Below are 13,763 nucleotides of genomic sequence, written 5' to 3' on the forward strand. Positions count from 1 at the left end.
ATTTAACATATAAGAAATGTCTCAAAGAGAAATGTTGTTGGTATTCTGAGGCTTGTATTTATCTTTAATTTTTGAAAGACTTATTCAGGAAAAGACTCCAACACAGTATCTCAGGGGAGATGAGCATGGAATGAGAGTAATAGCTATTAAAATAAGAGAGGCACTTAGGGAAATAACTGGTCATTTGATGCTTTTTTTCCCTCAAAAATCTGCCAAATAAAAGTTACCTGATTTATATACCACTGGGATATCTAATTGTGCCTATTTTTAAGAAGTTATGCAGCTACCTATGTTCTCCTGCAAAGATTTAATTGAATCAAGAAATAGCTTTAACCCTAATGGTCACCCTAATAATCAAGATTTAATTATGGATTAATCACTGACAAATCATAATGAAAAAATAGCTTTCTTTATTTTCATTTTTATATACTTCCTCCTACAAAAACAGAAGCAAGGGATAAGGAGTATAACACCTAGTAAAATTGCTTTTTACATAACAGGTTTTCAAGACTTTCATAAACAATTGGTTATCAGTTACTAAAGGATAGATCTGATCCCTATTCATAAAGATTGAACAATCTTACAGAGGAGATTAACAAAGCAATATACTGTCAGAAATATATGAATACAATAACAGCCAAAGTGTTAGATACTTTGCTGTCTATAAATTCATTGATTTGTTCCTCAATATTTGAATATTTGCTGTATGCAAGATACTCTGTCAAGTGTTCTGGTGTATTCTATTTTTGTCGTCAAGGACTTTACAATATAGCTTGAGGGAAAGGCACTTTCACAAATAATAACAAATAGAAGTCAATAATTGCCATAAGAGTGATTAAATCAAGGAGCTAATGGGGATGGCCAGGGAGGGCTACACTGTTATGGTGATATTTATGCTGGGTCTTTAGCAAAGGTGTTATCAGTTTTAGAAAAGACAATTCATGCATAGAAAGTGATCCATTAGATCCATTAGAGCACAGAAAATCCCGTGCAGTAGTGGTGAAAAGAAGAAGCCTAGAACCAGATTGAAGATGGTCTTGTACGCCAAGGCAAAGAACATTTACTTTGAGACACGGTGGGAGCCATTTGTATAGTTAGTGATAAAATTGTAGTGACGTTGTAGGAAGCAAATCCGGCCATGTTTTGGGTAGTAAAAGAGTGTGGAAGAAATTATGCTAATGACCAGAGTATTACTCCTATAGAAGCAGACGAAGTTATCCTAAGGTGAGAGTAGTTATATCAGAATTGGAAAGAATGAGAAAGGAAAAGAAAAAAGTATTAAAAAAAAAAAAGATTGAGAGGTCTTGGACAAATAACTGGATGAGGAGAAATAAAACAAAGATGTATTCTAAGATTTTGAGCTTGTCTTGCAAAAATTGTGGGGAAATAAATAGTAAAAGAGAAGTCATGTGGGGAAATACATTTTAAGGGTAGAATGAATATTTCGATTTTAGATGTGTTGAGAAGCCTAAAAAACATCCCAATGGCAATCTTAACATGCAGTTTAAAAAAAGGGAATATGGTTCAAGAGAATCAGAAACTGGAGATTCGTGAATTATTTCATAGAAGTAATAACAATATGTGAAAGTGAATAACTTTTTTTTTTAGGAAAAGAGTATAGGAAGTAAGAATAGAAGAAGGCTTGGGATAGAGTATTGAGAAAAGCATTTATTTAAAGAGTAGAAGGAGAAAGAAGAACCAATGAAGTATGATTAAAGAACTATAAAAAGATGACCCAAATCAAACAATGTAGACAAAGCAAGGATTATGACAAAGACGGAGAAAAATGAATTTGGAATGGATTAATCAGTGATCTGAGATAGAGCTGGTGCAATACATACATATATTGGAGTGGGAAGCATTTTGAAAAGGAGGTATGGATGGCAACAAAGTGAAAAAAGAAATATTGACTGCTTTTAAAAGAAATTTGGCAGTTATAACATATGGGGAAAATATTGGCTAGCGCAAAGGAACAGGAGAAAGTAATTTTTAAATAGGAGAGACTTGAGCTTATTTGTGGGCCAAGGAAAGATTAAAAATGCCAGAAAGAAGAGAGAATGATGAAGCAAAGTCTGAAAGGTACTTTGAGGTCTTGTCATATTGTTAGGTAAAAATAATATCTTTTTTTTCCTATTATTCCATAAATTTTAAAATGAGTAGTACTTCTTTTGATGTTAAAATAAAACGATCTGTGATTTTCCATCCAGTGATAACATTTCTTAATCTTTGTTGTACGTGTATCATAATATTGTGAATACTACATGCAACTTTCACTCTTGATAATTATCCTTGAGGCCATTAATATTCTTAAAAGATTTAATTTTGCCTAAAGAACATATAAGCAAGTGTATGGAGAGATAAACATTCATTTAATCATTCTTATTGGGCTTTTAGGTGGGTCTAAATTTTTTGCTATTAAAGCTATGATATTTTTGCTCCTCAATGCTTCTTTCTGTAGGATAGACTTGCTAAAAAAAAATACCTTAGAATTAAAAAAAAGTAAACATTTAAAAACTTTTGATACTAAGTTCCCAATTACTCAAAAAAATTCCTTACAAAATATTTGTTGATTGAATAAATTTAAAAAAATGCTACATATACCAATTTACTCTCCAAACAAGTGTATTAGTTTGACTATGCCATAATACACATGGATTATTATATTACTTTTATTTCTAATTTTGACAAGCAGAAAGAATATCTTATAGTTCCTTTTCTTTTGTAATAGGTAAGACTCTACGTTATTTTTCACATTCTTATTAGCAATTATACTCTTTTTGTTGCTCGCTTGTTTATGTAATTAGGTTTCGGGTTTGATTTATTGATTTGCATGATGGATTCAACTATTAGTACAATAATTGATATGCATAAAACTTTCACAACTAATTGTCTGTTATTTAATTGTGCCATTTGATGTGAGATATTTGATGTGAGAATTTAAAAAATATTTTGTGGTCAATATTATCAATGGAATAAATATATAATTTAATTTAAAAAATCCCAAATAGTAAATTAATTATTAAACAATATTTTTTTCCCTCACTAAGAGATTAGGTCAGTTTTCCTGTATCATTCTTTTACATATAAATTATGATTTGCTCCTGAGCTATCTATTGTATTCCAGTTTCTCTCTGCTGATATGGGGGATAGTTCCATGCTTTTTTAATTATTAGACTTTCATAATACCTCTTACGATCAAGTAGGAAAAGTGTCCCTTCATATTTCTGCATTTTTTCAAATTTTCAATTCCATTCTCACTAATCTATCATTTTAGATGCATTTTAGAATCTTTTTTGTAAAGAACAAAACAAATCCTATTGGGATTTTGTTCTAAATTCAAGATATTATGGCTGTTATAAAATATAAAAAGGGGACGATCTTTTAATTCATTCCTAACGTTTATATCATTTGATAAACCTTGATTGTTCTCTTTATATAGGTCTCATATTTTCATGTCAACTTTTTTCTAAATATTTTATATTTTTAGTAACTATAAATCAAAGCTTTTCATCTCTACATGGGCACTAAATGATGCAGAAACACTATAATTTTTCTTAAATTTATTTGTACTTGGCCTCTCAGCTCAAATCTTTTATTAATTATAATTTAAAATTGATTCCTCAAGTTTTCTAAGCTTACAATAATAAAATCTGAAAATAGGGATAACTATTACTGTTCAGTTATGTCATTTATGGTTATAAATTTATAGTTATATTTATAGTTATGTCATTTATTTCTATTCCATATTATATTGCACTAGTCAAGCTTTCAAGTTTTTTGTATATGTATGTGTATGCATATATATGTATGAATGTGTGTGTATAGGTCTCTATCTCTATCTCTTTCTATCTCTATCTTTATCTCAATTTCTATCTCTATCTATCTCTATCATCATCTCTATCTCTGTCATTTCTATCTCTATCTCTCTCTATCTCTATAATCTATCTATCTATCTATCATCTATCTATCTGTCTATCTATTTATCTATCTATCTATCTATCTATCTATCTATCTATCTATCTGTTCCTATATCTATCTATATCATCTATATCTATATTCCTGAGGACTGTGTCTTTCAACTAAATACTCACAGAACCTACCATTTTGCTTTCCATAAAGATTATTATGTACTAAATACAGTGTTAAATGCTTAATCAGCCATTTCTGATTTCATCTTTATACTAGTACATCAAAAGGTATTAAAGCTATGTCATTTTACAAGTGAGCAAACTGAATCACAGATAGATTAAGAAATTTGCCTGTGCTGTGCAGATAGAAAATGACAGAGTGAATTTTAAAACCTACCTCTGTCTTCAATTGACTGCACTGCATGTGTACCCAGTAAATATTTGTTGACTGATCAAGTGAGCAACAAATTCAAATAGAAGATGTGGGATCAGATGGGATAAAAAGCACAAGAAACATAATTGAATATTGATAAATATGTTATGCTTTCTCCTCTAAAACTGGGGAGTTGGAGACCAGAGAGAAAAAAATGACACAGTGATAGTTTTGAGACAGAGGAAATGGAATTCAAAGACATATATCACTTGGTCTTATTCTTCTTAGTAACAGAAGAAATAGAGTCACAGTAAGGAGAATTAAATGAGTTAAGAGGATGTTAAAGATTGAAGACAGAGGAGATGGTTGAACATCTACTGTAGGACTGTTGGCAGTTCAGAAAAGATGAATGGAAGGACTTTCTGAGCAGCATGAGGATCCAGATGAGGTTTTAGAATTTTGTTCAGTTGGTGAGCTCCATTGGTGGTGTTTTATCATTGAACCAGAAATCACATGTTGACCAAGAAGCTAGGCAATGTTGCCACGATACTAAAAGAGGAAATAATATAAACTATGGAGTGCCTATATTATATATCCCTGTTTCTAGGAACCTATGTCTTATTTTAAGAATTGAGTATTTCTCTGTTTTTTAAAAAAAGGGGAAAAAAACTCTGAATGTTTCTTATATAACTTAAAACAATATATACTCCTAAGTGTTTAATATATGTTTTTATAACATATCATTTTATTTTTACCCCTTTCAGTTATAAATAATCTGTAATTTCTCCTTATAATCAATATGATAGCTCAATCATCTTCTTTCAATAATATTATTTATTTTGTCTGTCAGCCATGACTTCACAGACATGTAAAATGTTAAAATTGAAGAGCAGTGTAAAATTTTATTACTAACAATTTATATTATAATGGGAGTGATAGTCTAAAATACCTATTATCTCAATCATTAGTATAAATATATGTTTATAAATTATATATATATATATATATAACTTCTTATTCAATCTTTTTATATACTGCATACACACACATTCATATGATTTAAATTTCTTCTCTTATAGCAGGCTATTCTATACCACGAACAACTGGTAGAGTAATAATAACCTCAAGTTAAGAAAGGTCAGGGCAGAAAGACTTTGGTTTTATGGTACAACTTCATACAGACGGTGGAAAGAACAGAAGCCTCATGCTCAAAGACATAACATGCCAGGATAAAGAATTAGATGGAATGGACATTGAAAATGTACTTCTGATATTTCTGAGAGCAGAGCATAGTGACTACTTAGAAAACTCTGAGAATGTGTTAAATGAATTAGCCATTTACTGAATTCCCTGACTCCATGTATGCCTGGGAAAGATGGCCCAGAAACTGTCAGCATGATGACTAACCAATGGTCAATTGAGTAAACTACCATAAATCTGCAGTTGAGAAATCTACTCATTTCAGGAGATTCAAATGTGTCAATCAGGGAGAGTGATAAGGAGTTTCTTTACTGTTGTGTTATACTTTTCAGTCTTTAATTCAGAACAGAGGTTACTACTTGCTCCTTAGTTTCATTACAATGGTACATATACTTACTTCTAATGTATGTACACATTATACAATACATCGATGTTTTAATTATTTTCCCATGTAACTAGCATTATCTTTTACTACAGCCCTTTTATAAAACATTCCCTAGTATTGCCAAAAAAGGTATGTTGGATATATCATGCATTAGAGGAATTAAAGTTGATTCCCCAGCAACTCATTAAAAATCTCAGCTGTTTAAATAAGGCAGAATCAGGCTTAGTTTACGAATTAGTGCATCATTTAAACCAAGCCATTTTTGGTGTTTTTTTCTTAGTCAAACAAAATATTTTTGTTTTTCTTGACTTTTTCTTCTCCGTACTAATTCCTTCAGGCTGTTCTTAGTTCAACAAGAAGGAAAACAACTCTCTTTAGCAGAGATTTTAGTAAAAAATTAGCAGATACTTATTTTAATATCTAACAATGAAAAAGCTCAAAGATTTTATATTATATATAATTAAGATAATTTGTAAAAAATCGAAATAATACTTAAATAATGAATTTTAAAATGGGCTTAAGTATTAAGTTTAGAAACTAATTTGATATTTATATAAGTTGTTCTGTAAGAATTAAATTTAAGTTCATTTTTTCAAAAATTTTATGGTTGTACTTTCAATAAAATATGGACACCACACTATTTTATTTTATTTATTTAATTTTTAAAAATTTTTCAATTACAATTGTCATACAATATTATATCAGTTCTAGGTGTGCAACATAGTGATTATATATTTACATTAACTTACAAAATTATCACCCCAATAAAGCTAGTATTCCATTTGACACCATACATAGTTATTACAATATTATAAACTATATTCCTCATGCTATAATTTACATCCCAATGACTATTTTATAACTATTAATTTGTACTTCTTAAGCCCTTCTTCTTTTTCATCCACTTGCCAACCCCCCTCCTATCTGGCAACCATCAAAATGTTCTCTGTATCTATGAGTTTGTTTCTGTTTTATTTGTCTGTTTAGATTGTTCTTTAGATTCCACATGCAAGTAATATCATAAGGCATTTGTTTTTGTCTGACTTACTCCACTCAGCACAATGCCCTTTAGTTCCACCCATGTTGTTGCAGATGGCAAGATTTCATTCTTTTGTTATGGCTGAGTAATATTTCATTGTATATATGTACCACTACTTTATTCATTCATTTATTGATAGATACCCAGGTTACTTCCATACCTTGGCTATTGTAAATAAAGCTGCAATAAACATGTAGCTTCATGTGTCCTTCAAAGTAGTGTTTTGGGTTTCTTCAGATAAATGCCCAGAAAAGGGGTTACTGGATTCTTTTTTGTCTCTTATTACAGGTTTGTTTTAAAGTCTATTTTGTCTGGTATAAGTATTGCTACCTCAGCTTTTTGTTTGTTTGTTTCCATTTTCATGAAATATCTTTTCTATCTCTCTACTTTCAGTCTGTGTATGTCTTTTGACCTGAAGTGAGTCTTCTGTAGGGAACATATGTAAGGATCTTGTTTTCTTATCCATTCATCCATCCTATGTCTTTTGATTGGAACACTTAATCCATTTACATTTAAAGTAATTGTTGATAGCTATATAGTTATTGTCATTTTATTATTTATCATTTTAGTCTTTTTTCTTTATTTTCTTTTAAAAGAAGTCCCTTTAACATTTCTCGTAATACTGGTTTGGTGGTGATGCACTCCTTTGTCTTTTTCTTATTTGAGAATCTCTTTATCTGCCCTTAGATTCTAAATGATAGCTTTGCTGGGTAGAGCCATATTGCTTGTAGGCCCTTGCTTTTCATCACTTTTAATATTTTGTGCCAATCCCTTCTGGCCTGCAAGTTTTCTGTTGAGAAATGAGCTGATATTCTTATGGGATATCCTTTGTAGCTACTAATTGCTTTTCTCTTGCTGCTTTTAAAATTCCCTCTTTGTCTTTAACCTTTAGCACTTTAATTATGAAGAGTCTTGGTGTGGGTCACTTTGTGTTCATCTTGTTTGGAACTCTGTGTGCTTCTTCGGCTTGTATGCCTATTTACTTCACCAGGTTAGGAAAGTTTTCCATCATTCTTTCTTCAGCTGGGTTTTCAATTCCTTGCTCTCTCTTTTCTTATTCTGATACCCCTATTATGTGAATGTTGGTACACTTGATGTTGTCCCCTAAGATGTTTTAATTATCTTCATTTTCTGGATTATTTTTTCTTGTTGCTTTTCCATTTGGGTATTTCCTGCTACATTATCTTCCAAATTGCTGATTCAATCCTTTGTTTCATCTACCTCTGTTGACACCTTTAAGATATCCTTCATTTCAGTTATTGTATTCTTCATTTCTGACTGGTTCATTTTTATATTTTTATCTTCATTTTTATGTTTTCTATCTCTTTGTTAAAGCTCTCACTGAGTTCACCTATTTTTCCCCTAAGTTCATTGAGCATCCTTATAACCAGTGTTTTGACCTCTGCATCTGATAGATTGCTTGTCTCCATTTTGTTTAGTTCTTTTTCTGGAGCTTTGTTCTGTCCTTTCATTTGAAACATATATCTTCATCTCCCCATTTTGGCTGCTTCTCTGTGTTTGTTTCGATGCATTAGGTAGAGCATCTATGTCTCCCAGTCTTAGTCCAGTGGCCCTATGTAGTAGGTGTCCTGTGGGGCCCAGTCACTAGAACCGGAGGCTCCAAGTGTGTCACTTATGGGTTGTGTGTGCTCTCATGTGGTAGTTGAGCCTTGATTGCTGTTTACATGTCATGGAAGAATAGACCCTTAGGCTGGTTGGTTGAGAGGACTAGCCAGTGACCATAGCGGAGCAGCTGTTCTGCCAGGGTTGACCCTACAGAGTAGGATTCGCTTTAGCAGGGCTCTCTTCCCTGCTCAGTCTGCCCTTTGGGCATGTAATCCTTGAATGCAGCCTTGAGTGGTGCTCTGGCTTGGTCCAAAGCCAGCTACCAGAAGTGCCGGCTCTAGGGCCACTTGGGAGTGGCTCCACTGCAGGCCAAGTTCAGACACAGCCTGTGCCTTGCCTGGGGTCATCTGGCCTGAGTTACCAAGCAACCTGCAGATGGTTGCCACTTGTTCTAGGCTTAGAGGTGCCTCAAGAGGTCAAGATGCAAACCTAGGCTGGCTGCTGCTAGTTCTGGGCTTGGGGCTCCTCAGCAAAAGGTACAGGCATGCTGAAAACAGATGCTGCTTGTTTGAGATTTGTGAATCTTTGAGAGATTTTGGAAAAATTTCTCATGAGCTAAGACAGGTCGTTTGTATGGAAAATCCACTGGAAGTGGCTTAGGTAGGCCCACAAGTTGGGTGGGATGGAGTCTCATGGAATCACCAGGGCAAGGAAACAGATGTTACCCAGGTTGATGGAGAATCAGATATGGTACTTGCTTTTGTTACTAGCTGGGTTAGAGCGGGGCTCGACAAAGGAACAATGGATTCTGCCAACAGTCTTGGGGAAAGCTACACTTCCAGCCCTCACTCTAAAGCTAGACAATTCGGTTTCTTCCTATATGTCTCTGGTGCCTTTCAAGATGCTGTCCCAGCACTGGAACTCAGAGTGAGTTTGTGAGTAAGTCTGTGCAGGGGCCCTTTAAGAGGATTGCCTGGGACTCCAGCAGCCCTCTATCTCATTTAACCACAATATCTGCTGGTTTTCACAGTCAAAAATTGTAGTGACTTCTCTTTCTGACACTGAAACCCTGGTCTGGGGACCCTGGTGTGGGGCTGAGACCCCTTGCTCCTCAGGGTGTGAGGCCAACCTGTTCCATGTCTCCATCCCACCTACAAATCTCAAGATGGCTTCTTTTGTATGTCCTTAGTTGTAGGACGTCTTTTCAGCTAGTCTTCATGTGACTCTCAAAGATAGTTGTTCTGTAGTTTAGTTATAATTTTGTTGCAATCATGATAAGAGGCAAGCACAGCGTTTACCTACTTCATGACTTCCATTGGAAATCCCAACACATTGCTATTTTAGATTTATGCTCAGATATTATGAACATTTACTATTTCCTTTGAGATGGTGCTATCTGTACTTAGAAACATTATAAATGATCAATTATCTGGAAGTAATAATTTAAGAAATAAATCTTTTCATGGAGTCAAAATTAGCTAAGTAAAATGTATTACCTTGGTTTTGGGATAATAAATGAACTTAAACCTTTGATATTACATGCTGAATTCTGTCACATTTATATATTGAGAGTACATTGATTTCATGCAGGTGAACTTTCCCATCTTTGAAAATATATTGTTACATTTTAGTATTACTACAATTTATTATTACTCTGCAGTGAGAGAAAAGTACCTTCTATAATCACTTTTAAGGTAATAGTGTTTTTTGTTGTTTTTGTTGTTTTTTTGTTTGTTTGTTTGTTTTGGTATGTTTGGACCATATAAGGCAAAAGAAAAAAAGGTGGGGGTGAGGGTTTTTTTTTTTACCTTGACTTTGAAAATCAATAAGGTAGCACTTGAAGAAAAACAGAATCTTGGTGGGTTAAAATACACCCCACAAATTATACTATGACATCTTTTTGACTTTAGCGTTTGATATCTTGTCTGTTCTAGATGATCTCTGCAGGCTGCTTTCCTTTTGGCTTTTGCATTCTACCGAACTTCTAAAAGATCATCAGGAACAGTTCTAATTAATTTATAATGTTGTTTTGTGTTTCTGAACAAGGTACCTCAGTAATTAAGTGAAATATTTATGATGAATATAAAACAATGCAAATTTGTTTGTTTGCCTGAAAGCTAACTTGTTATTTATTTAGTTTGATCTTTGGAAAGATTCTTTAAATTGAATCAAAGTATGAGGAGGAGTGATATTTAGAACAGAGTTGGGCAAGATAATAAAGATTGATGTGTTAGAATATATTATGTTACATTATAAGTCAGACAAAAGGTAATCATAACAACTTTAACCAAATTGATAAAGTTCTTAGTTCCCCTGAGGAAGAGAATAAACTACAGCGAGATTAGATCGATAATATTTTGTGAAAGGAAGATGTATAACTCAAATATATTGTATAGTGCTCAACTGAGTCTTACATTTAAAATTTTGCATGTGTGTGTTGATGATAGAAGTATAGAAAATCATAATCTTATGCTGTTTTAATAATCAATGTTTTAATCCTTTTTTAATATAATGTATACTTAATCTGAATTTATCTTGGTATATATTAAATGAAAATGCTGCATTACTTTTAATGTCAGAAACTAAAATACACTTATTCCTTCAGAGGAGACTAATAAGGTTTATGGTGTAGCCCGTGCAAATAAAATATCTTTATATTCACAGGTAGAGGAGTTAAACATTAACTTTCTTTGGGAACAAGGCCATATTATTTTCATCTTTCAAGTAACATTCACTTCAAATGAATATTCGCAAACTTTACAAATTTAGTTACCACCACTCTCCTGGTTTTTTTCATGATAATGATTATCAAAATGATAACTGAAATATTGCAAAAAAATCCTACAAAACTTTGATGTAAAACTGAAGGAAGAAAAATATGTTCCAGCTAACAGCTTGTCTATTTTCAAGGAAAAAATTTTTTTTTCTGAAGCTGCCATGTAGGAAATGTACTAGTTACACTGACGACATTATTCTTTGTTACATAAATGTGAAGATTGATTTTATGCATTTATCCACATTAAACTAAGTAATACCAGGAACTGAGAGCTAAATGTTCACCAATAGTAGTAAAGTACTAGAGACTGTATGTTTATAAATGATGACAGCTAGCATTGATTACATTTATGATGTGTCAGGCAGTAATTCTCTCCACAATGCTATGGGGATTAAGTACTTTTATTTTGCCAATTGGGGACACTGAGGCAAAAAGAAGTGAAGAACAATTCCCAAGGTCAAGTCACTTGTAAATGAAAAACCTTTAGAATCCAAGTAATTTGATTCTAGAGCTTTATTATTTATCCCAAGATATCATTTAAAATATCTATGTTTCAGGTCTACATCAAAACAAAGTAAAGCATTAATGTTAGTCTAGGCTTGCATTGTCTAATATGATAATCATTAGCCACACATAGCTATTTAAATATGAGTTAGTTAAATTGAAATAAAATTAAGAATTTAGTTTCTCTATCACAGTAGTCATATTTGAAGTGCTTGATAGCTCTGGGTAGCTAGTGGCTACTCTTTTGGATAGCATAATATAGAACATTCTTGCTAATGCAGAAAGTTCTATTGGATAGCACTAGTCTAGGCTAAATTTTTGAAATTAACTTAAAAAATATATTTTAATTGGTGAGATGTAAAAAAGAATTCAGCCTATTCATCAGTAAAATTCATGTTGAACAATTTATCACTCACGTGTGAAGACTTTTGGTTGTTCAGCAATGAAATAATGTGTCATTGATTCCTCCCTATTAAAATCATTGTTTAAAAATCATTGTGCAAATGGTTAGTTGCAGATTAGACATGGAGATTGTTAATAGGCATGGAAAGGATGGTTAATAATGTTGTAATAAATATGTAGGGAGGAGAGGGCTACTAGATTTAGTGGGGTGATCACTTTGTGAGTTATACGGATCTCTGATCACTATGCTATACAACGGAAACTGGTATATTATTGTATGCCAACTATAATTTTAAAAATGTCATTGAATTGCACAATATAAATACAAGCAACTAATTGTCTATTACACTTCAATAAAGATGGGAAAAAAAGTCATTGTAAGAGAAATCTGATCCTGTTCACAATGAGGGTTATTGAGATAGTGCTAACTTTTCATCCATTCGATGGTTGAATAGACCATTTTCTGTTGTATAATATGAAGGTGACTATGGCAGCCAGTTTCCAATATGACCCCCTGGTTTCCCTCCCCGGCATTCATGTCTTTATGTAATCCACTCCCTCATTGTAGCACGGTTGGTCTATGTGACTAATAAAATACCGCAGAAGTGATGGTATTCATTTTGAGATTAATATAAAAAAAATTGCGTTTTCTGTCTTAGTCTTTCTCCATTTTCTTTTCTCTCTTGGATTACTCACTTAGGGGAAGTAATTTTCTATGTCACGAACAGCTTTATCTAGAAGCCCACATGGCAAGTAACTGAAGCCTCCAGCCAATAGCCAGGGAGAAACTCAGGCCTCTGCCAGAGACCACGTGAATGAACTTTGAAGCAAATTCTCCTGCCCTCATCATGCCTTCAGATGACTCTAGTCCTGATAATAATCCTCATGAGAGACCTTGATTCGTAACTACCAGTTATGTTGCTTCCACAGTTTAGATTCTCAGAAATTATATGAGATAATAAATGTTTGTGATACTAAGTCTGTGAGTGTTAGAATAATTACTTATTAATCATTCCAATGGATATCTAATTCAGAGCCTCATCAGAAACTATAGTAGAATGTAATAAATTATTATTTGTCAGATAAATTATTAGTTGATTTTCAGAGGATACAGTAATGAGGGAAAAATAACCCCTGCCATCAAGTTATTCACCAATGACTATAATACAAGTATAATAAGGTAAGTAAAGTAAGTGAAAGGCAAAGTTCTCTGAGATTTCCAGTGTGGGTATGGAGGAGGGGACTACATCTAGGTGGGCAGATAAAGAAAGCCATTCTTAGGTAGGAGATAGCTAAGCCTTGAAAGATGGGTAGGGTTTTCATAGGTGGAATAAAAATACAGAATGCAAGCATTTCTTATATTGGGGGACAGTGTATAAAATGGTATGATGCTGAGAAACTGTAGTGTTTTGGTGACAGCATATGGTCTGGATGGAGACTTTTTGAAGAAGACAGATTATTTGGTGAGAAGTTTACATTTTCCAAGGTCTATTAGGAATTCTAGATTCCCTTGACAGAATTCAGAGCTTCTGGCCTTAGCAGTAGGCAGGTTCCTTTCCTGCATATCACTATCTTTTAAGAGCACCGCATGACTGGAGCTCCTTGCTCCA

The sequence above is a fragment of the Pteropus medius genome, unplaced genomic scaffold (assembly GCF_902729225.1).
Source record: "Pteropus medius unplaced genomic scaffold, Ma_sr-lr_union100, whole genome shotgun sequence".
NCBI lineage: Eukaryota > Metazoa > Chordata > Mammalia > Chiroptera > Pteropodidae > Pteropus > Pteropus medius.